Source organism: Sminthopsis crassicaudata, chromosome 6 (assembly GCF_048593235.1).
Source record: "Sminthopsis crassicaudata isolate SCR6 chromosome 6, ASM4859323v1, whole genome shotgun sequence".
Taxonomy (NCBI): domain Eukaryota; kingdom Metazoa; phylum Chordata; class Mammalia; order Dasyuromorphia; family Dasyuridae; genus Sminthopsis; species Sminthopsis crassicaudata.
The window spans coordinates 245,657,388-245,678,050 of record NC_133622.1 but is presented as its reverse complement, the minus strand read 5'-3'; the positions used below and the strand labels follow the sequence as shown (position 1 = coordinate 245,678,050).

Sequence of the window (20,663 nt, the reverse complement as noted above, 5' to 3'; positions counted from 1 at the left end):
GACGTCGTTCAAAGAAAAATAGCAGTCTTGCTAAAACCAGATAGAAAAAGTGAGATGTTTTCTTAATAGAGGGAGTTGGATTAAATCATATCAAGCCAGAGAAGGAGGAAGACCCCTCAGGGACTTTGGAGTCTTCCACCTTCAGGAACTAAGTCATTTTGTTCTGAGTAGAGGAGGACAGAAGACACTAATGGACACCAGCTGCTGCAGTAGATTTTGCAAGTCCTTTGAGGGATCACAGACAGCAAAATAGCTGATACAGAAGAAAATGGTGTCAGCTATGCTGTCCCCGCAATTCACTTTCAATACAGATCTATCGATAGGGGAATTCATGATTAAACAAGGAGAGACAGAAGACAAAAATGGACAAGTTTGATTATATAAAATTAAGGTTTTTTTGCACAAACAATACTAATATAGTTAAAATTTGGAAAGGAATTGGGTAATTAGAGGGAAAAATCTCTGAAGCAAGTTTCTCTGATAACATGGTCTAATTTCCAAGATATATTAGGGGACTTTGACTTGAATTTCCTTTTTTTTTTTAAATTTGTTATTTTTTAATTTATTAGAAAATAGAAATATAGCAAATAAAAACAAAACAAAACAAAAGTAGAACATGTAGAAATATAGCAAATAAGAACAAAACAAAACAAAAGTAGAACATGTGCCCGGCAGAGTATCAGGGAGGATTCAAAATATCAATGAATTTCCAATTCAAGAAAGACGATATAACAGTAAAATAATTTATACTCATGATCTTTTGTTTTCTGATGTGCAATTTTTTCCTTTGATCCAAATTTTAGAAAAGTATGAACTGATGCAAAGTAAAGTAGTCAGAAGAAGCAATTACAGTAACATGAGTGGAATTAATAAAAATGTGAAACGACCATGAAATTATAATGGCTTGGCTTTGAAAGAGATATGAAAATGTACTTTTTTGCAGAGGTGGAGAACTACTGAAGCGCAACACCATATATAATGTCAGGCTTCTTTGAGGTATTTTGCAAAACTGGTTGGGTTTTGTTTTGTGGTTGTTATTTAACTCCTTTTTATTCGTTAAGGGTTGGTTATTTGGGGAGTAGAGATATTGGAAAATGAAAGCAATGTAAAAATCAAAGATGGGAAATTTTAGAAAATAGTACTCATACAGTTCTCTCTCTCTCTCTCTCTCATTATTTATCATTCTTGTTTTATTTCTATTCAACAAACATTTATTAAGTCCTACTGGGGCAGTGAAGTGGCTTACTGGCTAGAGACAGTCCCTAGGGTTTAAATATGGTCTCACCCACTTCACTACCTGTGTGACCCGGGGCAAGTCACTTAAGCGTGAATATCTCAGTTTCCTCATTTGTAAAAGGAACTGGAGAAGGACTTGTCATCTTTGTTTAGGAAAATCCCAAATGAAGTCACTGGACTGAAATGAGACAACCACAAAGTACCTACTATGGGCCAGTCTCAGGATTACAAATATGAATAAGAAAGACAGTATTTGCCCTCAAAGGATTCCAATCTAATGAAGGGTGAATGGGGGAAAGAAGAAGTTTTAAGAAGGAGGAAAGGAAGGGAGAACTGGCTTGGATGCTCTTCTTAAATGAACATTTGCCCCTGCCTCCAATCAAAGGGGCAAGGATTGAAGTATTTAGGTAAGAAAGTGTCAAGGCTGATGCCATCTGTCAGGATGAGGGGGTTACTGGGAATATGATGGATACGGTCAAAGGATAACTTTAACATCACTTCCTGATGCATTCCCTCCTCCCTCCCAAGCTCACTTCTTTTTTTAATTTAAAAAAAAAAAAAAAAAAATATATATATATATATATATTTTTATTTAAAAATAATAATTATTTTTTCTCCAAGCTCACTTCTTTTTTTTAATTTAAAAATAATTATTATTTTTTCTCCAAGCTCACTTCTTTTTTTTATTTAAAAATAATTATTATTTTTTCTCCAAGCTCACTTCTTTTTTATTTAAAAATATGATTTTTTTCCAAGCTCACTTCTTTTTTTTATTTAAAAATAATTATTATTTTTTCTCCAAGCTCACTTCTTTTTTTTATTTAAAAACAATTATTTTTTTCTCCAAGCTCACATCTTTTTTTATTTAAAAATAATTATTATTTTTCTCCAAGCTCACTTCTTTTTTTAATTTAAAAATAATAATTATTTTTTCTCCAAGCTCACTTCTTTTTTTAAATTTAAAAACATTTATTCTTTTTTCTCCAAGCTCACTTCTAATAAAGGCAAAACTAGCCAAGGAACCCACACACCCACACGCACATACAAGACAATCTTGCATCCGCTATTTTTCCAAGGAAACGTGGGAATCCCAATCTTAGCCTGTTCTTTGGAGAGAAACCAGAGTGGTGTCTTATTCCCTTCTCCAGCTCGTTTGACAGATGGGGAAACAGACAAGCAGGGGTAAGTGACTTGCCTGCTGCTAAGATTGAGGCTGGACGTGGACTCAGGTCTTCCCGGTCCAGCACTCTGCGCACTATGGCGCCACCTAGAGCCCCAGAGGAAAAGAGGGAGATGTCTACCATCTTTTTGACAAAGATTGATCCTCCTAATTCCTTTAAGCTTTTCCTAAACATCTGCTTGTCAGCCATTCTACTACTCTAGGAAGACACCGGGACACTCGAATCCCGAAGGCTTTTTCTTCCGTCTGGGAAGCGCCACCAACCGAAGGCGGCGCACGAATGAATAACTTGGTGGTGATGAGACCTAATAAACCCTTTTTCATTTGACTTTGGGGGGAACAGAAAGTGAAGTGAGCCGCGCAAAGTCTCGTAATCTTCAGAAAAAGAAGGGAATGAACCATGGCTTCGATTTACGTCTTTGGGTTGAAGTGGAGCGGCCTTTCTGGTCTATTGCAAGTCTTTTAAAAAATAATAATTTATTATTATCGTAAATTATTATTATTAATAGAAAATGAAACCTAAGAATGAGTGTAATTGGAATAGACTACAGAGACTCCTGCAGTACAGGAGAACCAGGAGCCCGGATAGCTCAGTCGGTAGAGCATCAGACTTTTAATCTGAGGGTCCAGGGTTCAAGTCCCTGTTCGGGCGGAAACCTCACTTTTAGATAGAATATTGTAAAAGGCGCCGATCGTGAAGAAAAAAACGAGCAGAAGTTTGTAAGTAAATCCGAAGTGAGAAGAACTTTATTAAAATGAACTGCTGTTAGCCAAACTCCAGGAATCTTCACTCAGTGAATTCACTGGTTGTCTATAAAAAAGAAAAGATTACCGAGGGCCCTAGTGAGATCCCTGAATTAATAATCTCCTTCGAACAATGATTATCTAATATTCCCCAACTCAGTAGGAATTATTAAGCACCTCCTCCTTTGGACTGAGAGATAAGAGGGTAACCCCCGATCCCCACCCCTTGGAATGGGAGACAAGAGGGTAAGTACCCCCCGACCCCCACCCCTTTCTCTTTAGCTCTAAGGGAGTCAATTTTACAGTATCGCTTAATACGACATAGCAGAATTTGAAACTTAAACCCCTGCAAGGACGCTCAAACTTACTTTTATTACTCTAAAAACCAAACCAAACCAAACAACTGACAAATAAAGAGATCGCCATGAAACTAGAAGAGCGAACAAAAATGCGACTCTGGTGGGACTCGAACCCACAACCTTTGAATGCCTCGCCAAGGCAGCTAGAAGTCCAATGCGCTATCCATTGCGCCACAGAGCCGTACGACAACTACCCTACTTTCAAGGGGCAGATAAACGAGATGAGCTCGTTAAGTACAGCAAAGTTGTCAGAGTCCTGACGTCCAACACGCCGTCCACTGCACCACCCGGCTCTTCTCTAAGTACATTGGCAGGAATCCAAAGCTATGGAAGGGATCAATGTCTAAAAGTAGATTTCTTTAACTCATACTCGATTCCTGCTCAAGTAGTTTCAGTGGCTCCCTATTACCCTTAAAATCAAATATAAACTCCAGTCTTCAAGCTATCCGTTCTAGACTGATGACCCATTCTTTCTCTCCCCTCCGCGTGTCTCTAGAGGAATACACTGCCTTTCCATTCCCCCACCCCCAACTTCTTAGTCCCGAGCTCCCTCCAAGATGGGCTCGCTCACCGCGTCCTACGCGAAGCCTCTCCCGGTCTTCTTCCAAGTCTTAGTGCTCCCCGAACTTTCTGTCTTTATATTCAGTTTCTATGACGGTCCTTTGCATACAATCGGTGCTTAATAAATACCAACGGAATTAATGAAGTCGAATCGAGATCCCAGGCGTCTGATGCGCTCTCGCAGGCTGTGCGCCCTTTCTGCTTAAAATGGAACCACAGCGGCTCACGCTGCTAGAGGCGGTCGGTTTCGCTTTTATATAGGATTGCACGGCCTGGGAAAGGCCATAGGGACTTCCTAAATGCCGCTGGATAATCTGTGCTAAAAGGTGAAGGATGCGCCCGAACAGGGACTTGAACCCTGGACCCTCAGATTAAAAGTCTGATGCTCTACCGACTGAGCTATCCGGGCTCCTTAAGGAACTACGATTCGTTCAAAAGGTGAAAAGGGCAAGAGGAATCGATTTATTATGTGCCTGAAGTGGGAGGTGATAGTCCCAGGATGGGGGTGCGGCTGGGGCCCAAGCTGAACCCAGACTATCTATGGGAGGATCCTGCAAAAATGATCGGAGTAGATGCTCCCGGAGGCGCCTCCTAGGGGCCACTTCCACCCCCCCCCCCCCCCCCCACCTCGCGGTGACATGCGATCGCTCCGACCAGGGTCTCTGAAGCTGCGGACCCAGCTCCGCTCTAGTCCGGCTCGCTTGGCCACTAGGGGCTGCAAGTGCTTCACTCTAGTCAGAGCAAAGAGAAAGAGCTCTTCGTGGCGCCGAAATAGCTCAGTTGGGAGAGCGTTAGACTGAAGATCTAAAGGTCCCTGGTTCGATCCCGGGTTTCGGCAGAAGTTTTAAATCGTCGTCTCAGGTTTTAATCTGAATTCTTTCGGAGGCTGTGAAATTGGTTGGGATTTGGGGGCGCGCCTCTGCGGCAAGCCAGAAGTCCAAGCTGCCGGGGAATCCCCGCGAACCCTTCGGCCCCACTGCGGTTCATCAGATACCGCTGTTCCGGCCACTGTGCGACCTCCACAAATCAGCACTACCCAGTCTGTGGAACAGTACTCCTGCAAGCCTCAGCCAGCAGAATGTTTCCCTTCTCTCCCTTCTTTTAACCTCTTTCTATCATTTCCTCTTTTTTTCTACCTCAATACGTCTGTCTCTCCATCTCTCCTTTCCCCCCTTCCCTTTCGTCTCCCTCCCTCTTTCCCTTCTTCTCTTCCCTCCCTTCCTTCCATTCCTTTCTCCCCTCCCTCCCTTCCATTCCTTTCTCTTCTTCCCTCCCTCCCTCCCTCTCTTCCATTCCTTTCTTTTCTCCCCTCCCTCCCTCCCTCCCTCCCTTCCTTCCATTCTTTTCTCTTCTTCCCTCCCTTCCTTCCATTCCTTTCTCTTCTTCCCTCCCTTCCTTCCATTCCTTTCTTTTCTCCCCTCCCTCCCTCCCTCCCTTCCTTCCATTCCTTTCTCTTCTTCCCTCCCTTCCTTCCATTCTTTTCTCTTCTTCCCTCCCTTCCTTCCATTCCTTTCTCTTCTTCCCTCCCTTCCTTCCATTCTTTTCTCTTTTTTCCTCCCTCCCTCCCCTTTCTTCCTCTACTTCCTTCTTCCTCCTCTCTCCTCATGTACAGCGGGTAACATCCCTCAGCTGCGCGCTTCATTCCACCCCCAGAAAGCAAGCAAACTCAGCGTAAAGGTCCAATGAGATCACAGTGGGGGGAGGGGGTGTAGCCTGGGAAGAGACTGGTCTGACTCTCGGGGTACGGAGTTCTACCGTATTTCAGTGCGGAGCCCGCTGTTGTGTCCCCGGGGAACCCGGCTGTTGAAGACTGCTAAGTCCTACCCAAAGGTGGAGGACGTGCGGCCTTGGGAATCCCGCCAGCTGTCTGAGAAGGAGCAGGCGGGGAGAAGCCCGCCGGGAGGCCTGGCTACCCCACGGGACCGCTGGCCGTCGGCCTTCTTCGTTGGGAAGGCAGGTCTGGGTTCCGCGGGGAGGACGCTCGGCTGGGGCCCCCTTGCTCCCAACGCGGCCCTGAGAGCTGCATCCCCGGGAAAGCGGAGAGACCCGGAGTTGGTGCTTCCCCGGACTGGTGATGCTCTCTGCCATCTCATCTCTGCTGTAATCATCCAGTATCAGAATGTGTGTTAGCTATTTCTGTACATCCTCCATCCAGCGCCATCTTCTCAAATGTGTCTCATTGTAGACACGAATCGGAAACACGGTTTCCTAAATCCCACGTCTGCTGGAAAGCAGGACCGGATTCGCGGTACGAGAAGCCATTTCTGAAGATGAACTTAAATAAAGCGCGTGAACAAGACAGCCCCGGTGGGAGGAGCTTGGTCCTGGGGGGCAAAGGATGGGCAAAGGGGACAGGACCCTGCGAAGACTGGGGTGGTCGGCTCAAAACTGCAGGTCCTCTGCAGGGGACTGCTTGCTGACAGAACGTCCCGGTAGAAAAAGCAAAAAGAAAGGATGGGAAGTTAACTCTAGTGAGGTCCAAGGAACGGGTCCATCGACAACGTTTTTGGGATGTTTTTGGAGCAGAGGCCTCTGGGAAATACTGGCCAAAGTCTGCCAGAAAATCCTAGACTTAGTAGTAAAAAGGAAGCGCAAAGATTCGGATAACGCAGAGCTCATATTCCACATTTGGGTCAAATACTGAAACTGGGTCACGAGGAAGAAATCCGAATTCTCTTGGGGAGAAGAAGAAATTAGATCTTTTGAGGAAGCTAAGACAGCCTGGGATTTATGGCCTACTCAGGACAGTGCAGCGGATTGCAAATATCCATCTAAGTCGGGTATGTAAATTGGAGCCTCTGATAAAAATTGGCAGGGAAAATAATGTAGCATTAGGATTCTGGTCAAGGAAGCTTCTTCCCCCAGCCAGGGAAAATCATACGGGCTTTGAACAACAGCTACTGGCTGCTTATTGGGCAGTAGCTGAAACTGAACAGCTCACTTTAGTATGAGGCCCCAAGCATTAGGGGATGGATGATGGGAACCCCAGCTCCCCATAAGATAGGACATGCCCTGGAATCTAGTATAATAAAGTGGAAGAGGACATACAGAAATCAGGAGTCTTGGTATTGCATGAAAAAGTGTCTGAAACAGTCGCCTCAGAGCAAATACACGAACCAAGGCTTTGACTCTCCAAGCTCTGAACAAAAAAAGTATACTTGGTTCCCTGATGGCACTGACAAACTTGGGGGACAAATTAGACATTAAAAGCTGTGGCATATAGAAAGCAGTTATATTGACAAGTACAGGGAAAGGAGTCAGTGGGCTGCAGTATATCAGGCCCTAAAACAAGAAAAGGGGGGGTCAATACGACATCTTTACCGACTCCTGGCCCAAAGTCAATGGACTTTCTAAGTGGATGCCAAATATTCCCAAAACTGGGAGGTTCACGAAAAAGAGATACGGGGAAAAGAAATGTGGGTTGACATATGGGACATAGCCCCAAATACTATCATTTCAGTTTTCCTCATAGATGTTCATGCCTCGATGAACAGCAAAGAGCATGAATGCGTCCACGTGGACGACCTTGCAAAAATTGCGAAGATGTACAAAGAAAATTCCATTCGGAGAGGGGAGGATGAGGGAATCCTAGCAGGATGGCTCCAGTGTGCCCAGACGCTCGGATACATAGAGGAAGGGAGGATTTACTACTACCAATATGGCAACTGGCTCAAAGGTGTGGGTTACAACTAAACCCAAGGCTGTGGAAATCCTAGCGGAAGGGAAAAAATAATGCCAGTGTTGGTTTGTTACGCAGGAGATGGTGCCTTATATGTCGTTCCACTAACACATGTCTTTTCATAGTGTTTTTCAGGGATTTGGATCATGACCTTCCTCTTAGAGCCTGTTGTTTGGACGCCCAGAGTTATAGTGAATAAAAGTCCAACTACCACCATCCGCTGGGGATGGAGCAATTCAACTTACGATAGAATACAAGACAATTTCAGCTGCCCTGCAGCCCGGCCTTGCTACTTTCTTAATCTTACGTTGAATGATAATGCTACTTACTGGCCTGGATACTCCCAAGTATATGGAAGACACTTTGTGAAAGGAAAAAACTTTACTATAAATGTGCAATCTGAGGTGAATGTCACCTGTTGTATCTATAATTATCCTATATTGACACCTACGTCCAATCCCCGACAAAGCATCGTGACTCTGAAAGACAAATGTATCAATGCATCCCAAGGGATGTTCCAGGGGCTTAAGTTCACAATCCCGAGGACTGAGAACCAATTGTCTTTGTTTTGTTTTAAGACCACAGTGATACAGAATCGGACTTGGTGGGCCGATTACATCCTCCTAGTCACTCCTGGACAAATGAAGCAATACGCATCTGCTCTCATAAAAGTGACCTAGAATGTACAAAAGTACCTTTTGCACTTTAATATAACTTTCCCACTCATTGAATCACATAGCAGGACAAAAAGCATCTGCTATGATTCTCTCCTTGGAGGAACTGATTTGGGCACAGTAAATTCAGTAGAACTTGAGAACCTCTCCAGCAGATTGTACAGCTCGAGTCTCAACTGTAAAAGCACAATGGTTGCCCATAATGATCCTGCCCCATCAATACACTCTAAACTACCAAAGACAATTTCCTGCAAGTACTTAATGCTTCAGTATTAGCCATTTTACGCCTTAATATTAATATATCCTTATTGTATAATTGGACACATTCGTTACAAAATATGTATAGCCCAATACAAAAGGAAAACGGACAAAGGATGTTAATGCAGGGCGACCCACGGTTATGGCAGAGTGTACTCTCAAGCGATACATCAAAGAGTCATTGGATGGCTAAAGAAGTAAAGAGCCCTAAATGCAAGAGTATTTCATTCACCGACACACTAACTCATTATAAAATCAGGTTTGCTACAGTGATGTGCACTTTCCATGTTATCGCTTTTCTTTTACACTCTTATTTTGCTTTGCCTCATATTAATGGACACTACGTAGACCTAAATAATGGTATTCATACTTTAGCTGATTGCACAAATTGTGATCATGGAAATGTATGCGGAATGGTTACCCAACAGATGGAGCTCTGTCTATTAAGCCATTCTCCTAATCTCTGTGATTTTACTCTATATCCCATATTCAATTTGTCTATGTTATATGAAGTATCTGTTCAACCTCTCTTGCTAGTCTCTAATAATCAAACTGATCTGAATTCTGTAGGGCAAGGAGCCCCATTTGCAGGTTGTGAGTTTTTCCCATTGGCAGGATGATGCTTTCTACTTTTCCCCACTATAGTGGATGATGTTGGGTCCCCAACCTGTTACCTTCTACCTTTAATTTCTAGTCTAAATTCTTCTGTCAAATTGCAGTGACTATTAGAGAAAAACCAAGAGCTCTTCATGAACATTGAATACAAAGTTGCTGGGAAATTAATAGAGTAACTTCTGATACGAACCATCCTTGATATGACTTTTTATTTAAATTTCCTGTGCAGAAATATTTTTCTATAATAGTTCACCTATGTTAATGTTTACTACTGTACTTATTATATTATGCCTATGTAATTGTTACATGATTTTCCAAATGAAAATATACATACACTAAACTCACCCCTAAAGTCTCCATAGCCTATATTTTCAACATGTCAGAACTGAAAGCTGACTGAATGGCAAATGGATCTAGAAGTTCTTCTATATTTCAGTGCAGGCCCTGTGTGTAGCCTGTAGTGCCTCTTCTCCCACCCCCTCCTGGAGTGAATCTGGATTTTGAAGACATGCTAAATCCTACATAAACACAGAATATCTGCTGCAGTTCTCTGGGAAGGAACGTTGCCTGCGAACTCCATAGTGAGGTCTGGCTGCCCTCTTGATGCTGTGCATGCACAGCACATGGGATAGTTGGCAATAAGCCTCTTTGTCGGCAGCCAGCCTTCTTTGTTTGGAAGGGTTGATGATGTTTCTGTTCCAAGGAGAACTTTGGAATCTCACCCATGGAGAGGATGTTCTGCCTGGGATCCCTTGCTCCCCATCCAGACCCCGAAAGCTCTATCCTGGGTTCCCCAGTGAAGAGACTGGAGATTTGGTGCTTTCCTGGCTTGGTGACAGTTTCCATTACTTCTTCTATCTATATTGGTATTGCTATAATCATATTAGCATTAGGAAGGTCCTGGCAGAGAAGTAAAATTTCTAGCAGAGAAATCCCAACAGAGAGGTATAAAGTCTTGTTAGGGAAATAGGGATAAAGATAAAGAGAGAGTAATGCTGAAAGAGAATATCATTCCGCTCAAAGGATATGAACAGACAATTTTCAGATGATGAAATTGAAACGATTTCCACTCAGATGAAAAGAGGCTCCAAATCACTACTGATCAGAAAAATGCAAATTAAGACAACTCTGAGATACCACTACACACCTGTCAGATTGGCTAAGGTGACAGGAAAAGATAATGACCAATGTTGGAGGGAATGTGGGAAAACTGGGACACTGATGCATCGTTGGTGGAGTTGTGAAAGAATCCAACCATTCTGGAGAGCAATCTGGAATTATGCCCAAAAAGTTATCAAATGTGCATACCCTTTGATCCAGCAATATTTCTACTGGGAGTATATTCCAAAGAGATATTAAAGAAGGGAAAGGGACCTGCATGTGCAAGAATGCTTGTGGCAGCCTTTTTGCAGTGGCCAGAAACTGGAAAATGAATGGATGTCCATCAATTGGAGAATGGTTGGGTAGATTATGGTATATGAATGTTATGGAATATTATTGCTCTGTAAGAAATGACCAACAGGAGAAATACAGAGAGGCTTGGAGAGACTTACATCAATTGATGCTGAGTGAAATGAACAAGACCAGGAGATCATTATATACTTCAACAACAATACTATATGATGATCAATTCTGATGGATGTGGATATCTTCGACAATGAGAAGATCCAATTCAGTTCCAATTGCTCAGTGATGGGCAGAATCAGCTACACCCACAGAAGGAACACTGGGAAATGAATGTGCACAGTTTGATAACTTTTTGAGCATAATTATTGCTCTCCAGAATGGTTGGATTCTTTCACAACTCCACCAACGATGCATCAGTGTCCCAGTTTTTTTTTGTTTTTCTCTCCCAAGTTATTTTTACCTTCTGAATCTGATTTTTCTTGGGCAACAAGAGAACTGTATGGATATGTACACATATATTGTATCTAAGATATACTTTAACATGTTTAACATGTATGAGACTGCTTGCCCTCTGGGGGGGGGGTTGAGGGAGGGAAGGAAAAAATTGGAACAGAGGTGAGTGCAAGGACAATATTGAAAATTACCTATGCATATGTTTTGTCAATAAAAAGCTATAATAATAAAAAAAATAGAGAGAATATCATTTCAGTGGGCAGAGGGTTCCTGCTATGCCAGGGAGAAAGATTCCTTGGCATATTAGGTCCTCTGCAAGGACTGAGTTTAAATTGCCATTTTATAAGGAAATCTGGAACAGAAGTTTCAATGGAGTAAGATTCCTTCAATGCTGTCACTGCCTCCAGGCCTAGAGGAGACCACTTACTGGGAGTGGTTTTGAGCCAACAATAGGGGTCAGTGGAAATCTAAATGAGATTACTTCAACTAGTCCCACCAAGATAAAGCATTTTTATCTTGATTCCCTGGGGCGGGTCTCACAGAGTCAGGGTTTAAGGAGAATTTCTCCTTGAAGGAGTTTTCAGAGAGTTTTGGGGGCTCCCCTCATCAAGTCCACAGTTGAGAGCCCCTCCTGACCTTTGGGAGGGGACCCACCCTCCTGTTCTAGGGGAAGCTCCCATAGTGCTTTCCACCTACAATTCAATTGTAGATCTTGGCTTAGGGCATAATCACCACCCTTTATTGAATTTAGTTTATTAATTGAAAATTAGTCCTTAATCTCCCTAGTCTCAAACCATAGAAGGTTAATAAAGAAATGACTCTGTACCCCAAACCTTTGCTAATTCCTAATCAGGAAGAGCCCACTGAGAAGCCATTTCTCAGTGTAAAAAATCCATTTTTTGCCAAAAACCTCCCCTGCAGAGCGGGACTGCAAACCTGGCCTGGGGACTCCATTACTGTCAGAGGATCTCTCACACCTCAACAAAAAACATTTCTTTTTCATTCCTACCATGCTATCACTCTGATTCAGTTCTTTTTTTTTTTTTTTTCTCTTTTTTTAAAGAAATTTAAATTTAACTTTATTTCATTTATGTAAATATGGTTAGGGGGGGTAATAATATGATTTGCCCCCAGCTGAGCCCATAAAACTGGCTCAAGGCCCATAAGTTCTAGGAATAGTTCTGTGAATGGGAAAAGGGACTTTCCTGGGGACATGACACAAACATGTGAAAAATTGGATCATGAAATTTGACTGTGTTCTGATTGAGTTGTATATATAGGAATCAGTGTGTATGTATATGTGTATATATATATATATATATGTATATATGCACATATAGGTATGTGTTTATATGTACATATAGGAGTCAGTGTGTATGCATATGTATATATGTATATGTATATATTTGTGTATATGTATATATGTGTGTATATGTATATGCATATATAGGTTGTGTTTATCTATATGTATATGTGTATATATTTGTATATATATGCATATATAGGTGTGTTTATCTATATGTATATATAGGAGTCAGTGTGTATGTATATATGTATATATATGTGTATATGCATATATAGGTGTGTGTTTATCTATATGTATATATATAGGTATATATATGTGTATATATATATATATATATTTATATGTACTATAGGAGTCAGCATGTATGTATATATGTATATATATGTGTGTGTGTATATGCATATATAGGTGTGTGTTTATCTATATGTATATATAGGAGTCAGTGTATGTGTATATGTGTGTATATGTATATATTTGTATATATGTGTGTATATGCATATATATGTGTGTTTATCTATATATCTATATATATATGTGTGTATGTATATATGTGTGTATATGTATATATATGTGTATGTATTTATGTATATATATATGTGTGTATATGCATATATAGGTGTGTGTTTATCTATATGTACATATAGGAGTCAGTGTATATGTATATGTGTATATATATGTATATATTTGTATATATATGTGTGTGTGTTTATCTATATGTATATATAGGAGTCAGTGTGTATGTATATGTATATATAGGTATATATGTGTGTATACGTATACGTATATATGCATATATAGGTGTGTTTATATATATACAGGAGTCAGTTTGTATATATATGCATATATAGGTGCGTGTTTATCTATATGTATATATAGGAGTCAGTGTGTATGTATATGTATATATATATATGTATATATTTGTGTATATGTATATGTGTGTATATGTATATGTGTATATATTTGTGTATATGTATATGTATATATGCATATATAGATGTGTTTATCTATCTATCTATCTATGGAGTCAGTTTGTTTATATATATGCATATATAGGTGTGTGTTTATCTGTATGTATATATAGGAGTCAGTGTGTATGTATATATGTATATATGTGTGTGTGTATATGCATATATAGGTGTGTGTTTATCTATATGTATATATAGGAGTCAGTGTGTATATATATATATGTGTGTATATGTATATATTTGTATATATATAGTGTGTATATGCATATATAGGTGTGTTTATCTATATGTATATATAGGAGTCAGTGTGTATGTATATATGTATATATATGTGTGTATATGCATATATAGGTGTGTGTTTATCTATATGTATATATAGGAGTCAGTGTATATGTATATGTGTATATATATGTATATATTTGTATATATATATATATGTGTGTGTGTTTATCTATATGTATATATAGGAGTCAGTGTGTATGTATATGTGTATATATATGTATATATTTGTATATATATATGTGTGTGTGTGTGTTTATCTATATGTATATATAGGAGTCAGTGTGTATGTATATGTGTATATAGGTATATATGTGTGTATACGTATATGTATATATGCATATAGGTGTGTTTATATATATATACAGGAGTCAGTTTGTATATATATGCATATATAGGTGCGTGTTTATCTATATGTATATATAGGAGTCAGTGTATATGTATATGTGTATATATATGTATATATTTGTATATATATATGTGTGTGTGTGTTTATCTATATGTATATATAGGAGTCAGTGTATATGTATATGTGTATATATATGTATATATTTGTATATATATGTGTGTGTGTGTGTTTATCTATATGTATATATAGGAGTCAGTGTGTATGTATATGTGTATATAGGTATATATGTGTGTATACGTATATGTATATATGCATATAGGTGTGTTATATATATATATATATATATATATATATATATATATATATATACAGGAGTCAGTTTGTATATATATGCATATATAGGTGCGTGTTTATCTATATGTATATATAGGAGTCAGTGTATATGTATATGTGTATATATATGTATATATTTGTATATATATATGTGTGTGTGTGTTTATCTATATGTATATATAGGAGTCAGTGTGTATGTATATGTGTATATAGGTATATATGTGTGTATACGTATATGTATATATGCATATAGGTGTGTTTATATATATATACAGGAGTCAGTTTGTATATATATGCATATATAGGTGCGTGTTTATCTATATGTATATATAGGAGTCAGTGTGTATGTATATGTATATATATATATATATATATATATATATATATATATATATATATATATATATATATATATATATGTGTATATATTTGTGTATATGTATATGTGTGTATATGTGTGTATATTTGTGTATATGTATATGTGTGTATATGTGTGTATATGTATATGTATATATGCATATATAGATGTGTTTATCTATCTATCTATCTATCTATCTATCTATCTATGGAGTCAGTTTGTTTATATATATGCATATATAGGTGTGTGTTTATCTATATGTACATATAGGAGGCAGTGTTTGTATATATGTGTATATATGCACATATAGGTGTTTATATGTGTGTACATGTGTATACGTATATGTACATATATGTATACAGGGGTGTATTTAACCGATCACGTGTTTAAACATGCGTAGTAAAAACAGCCAACGACAAAAAGGCTCCGCGGCCCCCTCTCCTTCCCCTCCCGCCCACAGACTTTAAACCCAGCTGGGCGGCGCCAGGGCCTTACCTGCAGGAGAGATTGGCAGGGACAGACCGGAACGAGCATTTAAAGGAACAGGCTCCCAACTGCCGGCTGCCAAGCTTCCCCAGCCCGGGGCATGGTGGGCGGCGGCGTGGGAAGGGGAGGCCTGCTGCTGAAACCCTCCTGTTCTTGAGCAGTCGGAAGGGCGGTGGGGACGCGTCTCCGAGAGTGCCCCGAGCTCTCCGCAGCAGGGCAGAAAGAGCAAGTTCTTCGCCTTTCCAGAGCAGAGGGTCTCGCCCCTCCAAGCCCGTGGCTCCCTCCCCTTCCCCAAACATGGTCCGCGAGAGTTAGCCTACGGGGGGCTCGAGGGGCAGCTGTGCAGAGCTCCCTTTGGCTGCGGGCGGGATGTCGTGCGTGGGACGGACAGGGATTTTCTCCTCCAGTCCCGCAGTGGGGACAGCGGACCAAGCTGTGCGAGCTCTCAAATGGGTGAAATGAACATAGGTCTCAAAAGTGGCTCCAAAACAAGTTGACATGTTCACATACCCAGGCACCCCTGCGCACCAAGAGCCCGGATAGCTCAGTCGGTAGAGCATCAGACTTTTAATCTGAGGGTCCAGGGTTCAAGTCCCTGTTCGGGCGTGCAACTTTTATGAAAGAAAAACTTTAAAAAGAAACCAAAAACCGCTTAAAAAAACAACACCAGAACCTAAGCTGGACTTGTATCTGGGTGTTGCGGCGAAAGCAGCGTGGGACCGGCTGGGTACAGAGAGCCGGGGAAAGGGCCGCCGTCCTCGGGGAGAGCCGGGGAAAGGGCCACTGTGCAACGAGAGAGCCGGGGAGAGGGTCACCGTCCTCCCGGTTCCGTCTTTGGAGGATTAGAGTTTTGGAGGTGAGGAGCATTTAGGGAATCTCCTCAAGGCACCATTTCCTGAGCTTTGCAAACTTTCAAGAACAACCTAGATATTAGTTGTTGCTGTTATCGTTGCAATCTCTTTATTCTGCAGGCGACGAAACTGAAACCCAGAGAGGGGAAGTGAGAGAATCCGAATTCGAACGCGACTCCCGGAGCCCGCTGTCCCGGGAAGTAACGACTCGCCTAAGAATTAACAGCAAGCAGTAAGAGCTTAGTATGTGTCAGCTCCTGGGTAAATTACTGCTACACAGGCCAGACTTATATATATGTGCACATGTACACACACACACACACACACACACACACACACACACACACACACACACACACACACACACACACACATGAAAACGACAACACAACCCGTCCCCAAAAACCTTCTAGCTAGTCCTGGGGCTCCCGGATTCCCAGAAGGGCCCCACTAGGCTTCCCCAGCCCAAGGGATTCCTGGCACAGACAAAGGCTAAGAACGCTGCTCTCCAGGGCGAGGATGTCACTCATACGCAGATAATTATATGCTCGTGCATATAACGCGGAGTAATTTCTAGAGCCGGAGGGCATTATTAACTCGGGGGATTCGGGGAAGGAAGGGGCGTCCGGGGGTCGGGAGCTCGGTCTGAGGGAGCGAGCTTCTGGGCTCAGTGGGAACAGGAGACTGAAAACCGCCGAGGGTTCTACCAACTCAGCGGAATTGTGTTGAGCCCTTGTTTAAATCAAGCAGAAAGCTGCCATCTCCACTTAGGAAACAGGAGGGTTGCATCAGATCTTAATGATCGCTGGGGAAATGGAGTTTGGGCACCGAACGCAAATTTAGGGTTTGGAGAGAGGACTTCTGAGGAGCTCAGTGTCTTGGTTCATCATCCTTGCTTTGTATGTATACACGTGCATGTATAAACAGGTGTGTGCATATATGTGTGTATACGTATATATGTATGTGCATATATGTGTGCGTATACATGTATGTGTATATATGTGTGCGTGTACGTATATATGTATGTGTATATATGTGTATATATGTGTATACGTATATATGTATGTGTATATATGTGTATAGAGATGTGCATATGTGTGAGTATACGTATATATGTATGTGTATATATGTGTATATACATGTACATTTATGTGTATATAGGTATATTTATGTGTATATAAATGTATACATGTGTGTATACAGATGTATGTATATATATGCATACGTGTGTGGATATATAGATGTATGTATAAATGTATATATGTGTGTATATAGATGTATCTGTATAGATGTGTGTGTATATGTATATGCATGTGTGTTTGTGTATATGTATATTTGTAAGTGTATATAGATGTATGTATATGTATATGTATGTGTGTGTGTATATGTAGGCCTGCTGCTGAAAGATACTACAGAAGGCTTCTGCCCCCAGATCCTTTGCCCCAAGGTCTCCCAGGGGGATCTGACCCTCCAATAGGGTGACTTTTGTCTGTGTGGGACCTTATCCTTCTTCCTTCCAAAATAAACAACAAAATCAAACCTCTTCCTTCACTATTTTAGTTCCAGGAAAAAGTTAACCTTTATATATATGTATAGGTATAGATATAGGTATATATGTAGGTATATATATATGTGTGTGTGTGTGTGTGTGTGTGTGTGTGTATATATATATATAGGAAGTGACCTGCAAATAACTATGAGCTTATCAGATATGTCCGGGGTAAGTTGATGGAGGCGCTGGCTTTGTGGGAGTTGGGAGAGGGGGGATGGTTGGGAAAGGCTTCTTACAAAAGGTAGAATGAAAAGAAAGCCAAGTGTGTTACAGACATGAGAGAGAATGAACAGATATGGATTGGGGAGGCAGAGAAGGCCGGCATAGGATTGTAAAGGAGGAGAATAAGTCGTAAAAAGAACAGGAAAGGTAAGAATGGGCCAGGGGCCAGTTTATGAAGGACTTTAAAAACCAAACAGGATTTTATATGTGATATTGGAAGTAATTGGGAGTTACTGACATTTATTGAGTAGGGGATCTGCTTTAGGAAGGTCACTTTGACAACTGAGTGGACAATGTACTGGAGAGGGGGGTTGAAAGACCAGCTAGATGGCTCTTTCAGTAGCACATTGCTGAGGTACCGAAGGCCTGTCCCAGGATGGTTGTCCTCTTGGGAGTAGACAGGGGCATTACATGTGAGGTGTTGCAAAGGTGGAATCAGTGGGACTTGGCAACAGATTGGATAAGGGGGTGGGGTGTATGAGAGTGAGAAGTCAAGGATGACACGTGGTGGGAGAGCCTGCTTCATTGGGAGCATGGTGGCCATTTTAACAGTGACAGAGAAGCTTTCAAGGGTTTGGGTTCTCTGAGAGGAAATGGAGAGGAATAGGGGACAAGGGTGGAAATCCAGGCAATAAAAACATGAAAAAGCAATGATCACTAATGAAAAAACAAGCTGCATGCAATGAACTGTAGGGGTCCTTGTGGGAGAAGGTAGAGTTTGAACTGATACTGATCTTTTGGCTGTGAAAAACAATGATCAGATCTTTGGCTAATACTACAAGCATTCACACAGATTATAGACAGCAGAAAATAAATGTCAGAAATGGACAAAGAATACATTTAGCTCCAAAGATGAGTTATGAGAAGACACTTTCTTCCAGATCCTTTGTAAGGATGGGGCCTGGAGGGTGGACATGGGAAGAAGTTTTGGGTTGGGGAAAATAGAATTGGAAGCTATATGTATACATGGAACTCATACATATACATAGATATGTATACTAGATATATACACCATATATATATATACATGTGTGTGTGTATACACACATATTAGCTTTGATGAAATATTTTCTATTATCCCTCCTTTTCTCTGGGAGTGGGACAGATAGAGGGGAAATTTTAGGCATCATAGTATATACCTGTGTGTGTGTGTGTGTGTGTGTGTAATTTGGGGAGGTTTCTGATATCAGTGAATGATTCCCTTTGTCTCCAGTGTATAGTAAATGGAAAACTGTGACAGGAAATGAACTTGGAAAAATGGGACTGCCTTGTACTGGGAAGCTTACTTGAATGACAGGCACAAGGCTCTGAAATGGACACAAATCCTTTAGATGTGAAAAAAAGAGGACAAGGGTGACCCGTATCTGAGACACTGACTTATCTTTTATAGGTGTCAACTTGTAATTATTATTATTATTATTATTTTGCTTTTCAAGCTACCACTTTTTCACATGATCATGGATTTATTTAAAGCTTCAAGTTAAACCAAGCAATGAATGAATGAATGAATGAATGAATGAATGATTTCAAATCCTCATCCATCCACCCTTCCTTCGGATTTGTTGGGCTTCGTTGCCTCCTTGGATGAACCCCTGGGGTGCCCCCAGTTTGCTCTTGGGAATACATGATGATTAAAGGTATCTTTTTCTGACTTCCTTTAGTTATAAATAGAAAGCACGCTGGGAAGCACTTGAAAAAAATCAGCTCGGCCTTGGGGGCTAACTAAGTTGAAAGGCGCTTCCGTGCGCCGAAATAGCTCAGTTGGGAGAGCGTTAGACTGAAGATCTAAAGGTCCCTGGTTCGATCCCGGGTTTCGGCAGAAGCTTTTTTTTTTTTTGTGTGTGTGTGTGGTTTTTTTTTTTCCTTCCCTCACTCTTGATTGAGGAAAATGTTCGATTTCAATTGAAGAGGTCATGACAATAAAGATACTCTTCTCTTTTTCCCTGCATCCGCTTTCCTGGGAGGTTTCTCCCCTCCCCGGGCGCCTGTCAGCGAGTACTGAGAGGTTCAGAGGAGAGTCCGGTGTAACCAGGGCGCTGTGAATGCTCAGGACTCAGGCCCGACGCGATCGCGGAGCCGACCTTCCGTTTCCTAGAGCCAGCTGCCACTTACTCGGGCCACCGAATGTATTTATTTATGTATTTGATTAATTAATTTATTACTAGCTGCCACTTACTCGGACCACCGAATTAATTAATTAATGAGATTAATTAATTTATTAATAACACAATAGAGAATATGGACCTGGAGGTGAGAATCTGCACTCCATACTTAAAGGCTTGAGGCGAAGCCCTAGTTCCCATCTCGGGTTCCATAGTGTAGTGGTTATCACGTCTGCTTTACACGCAGAAGGTCCTGGGTTCGAGCCCCAGTGGAACCAGGAGTTAGTCTTTATTGTGACTTTTTGATTGGAGGCGGGGAGAAAAGGGGGGTTGGAGCGCAGGCTCATCGGGGTTAGGGGCCCAGAGTTTTGGAAGACTTGTAGGTCCGGGCTCCAAGCTGAGGTCACCTTATGCAGCAGCTTTAAAAAAATATGCCTTCCTTTCCCAAAACCACGTTCTCAGAGGTGCATAGGATTCGAACCATAAACCTCTTGTTGAGGAGCCTCAAACCTTACCGATTGAGCCACCCGAAAAACTCACTACACGAAACTCACATTCTGTCTCTACTGTAATCACCCAGTTCGCGCGTCGCGCGCGTTTGAAAGAATTTGCTCTGCGGGACTTCCTGCTCAGTAAGAACTTTGACTGTTTCTGGAGCTTTGTTTTTTTAAGTAGAGACGATTTCATGAGACAT

General features: G+C 41.1%; 7 non-coding genes across 7 annotated transcripts; 5 read left to right on the top strand and 2 right to left on the bottom strand.

Moving 5' to 3' along the window:
- Window positions 1–2,995: 2,995 nt before the first annotated feature.
- Window positions 2,996–3,068, top strand: TRNAK-UUU (transfer RNA lysine (anticodon UUU)). Its single transcript has one exon. It is a non-coding gene; the product is annotated as a tRNA-Lys (tRNA).
- Window positions 3,069–3,611: 543 nt separating this feature from the next.
- Window positions 3,612–3,700, bottom strand: TRNAR-UCU (transfer RNA arginine (anticodon UCU)). Its single transcript is given in 2 exon segments — window positions 3,612–3,647; window positions 3,664–3,700. It is a non-coding gene; the product is annotated as a tRNA-Arg (tRNA).
- Window positions 3,701–4,416: 716 nt separating this feature from the next.
- TRNAK-UUU (transfer RNA lysine (anticodon UUU)) lies at window positions 4,417–4,489 on the bottom strand. The gene has a single exon. It is a non-coding gene; the product is annotated as a tRNA-Lys (tRNA).
- A 356-nt stretch (window positions 4,490–4,845) lies between these two features.
- TRNAF-GAA (transfer RNA phenylalanine (anticodon GAA)) lies at window positions 4,846–4,918 on the top strand. Its single transcript has one exon. It is a non-coding gene; the product is annotated as a tRNA-Phe (tRNA).
- A 10,857-nt stretch (window positions 4,919–15,775) lies between these two features.
- On the top strand, window positions 15,776–15,848 carry TRNAK-UUU (transfer RNA lysine (anticodon UUU)). Its single transcript has one exon. It is a non-coding gene; the product is annotated as a tRNA-Lys (tRNA).
- A 3,765-nt stretch (window positions 15,849–19,613) lies between these two features.
- Window positions 19,614–19,686, top strand: TRNAF-GAA (transfer RNA phenylalanine (anticodon GAA)). Its single transcript has one exon. It is a non-coding gene; the product is annotated as a tRNA-Phe (tRNA).
- Window positions 19,687–20,174: 488 nt separating this feature from the next.
- On the top strand, window positions 20,175–20,247 carry TRNAV-UAC (transfer RNA valine (anticodon UAC)). Its single transcript has one exon. It is a non-coding gene; the product is annotated as a tRNA-Val (tRNA).
- Window positions 20,248–20,663: the final 416 nt, after the last annotated feature.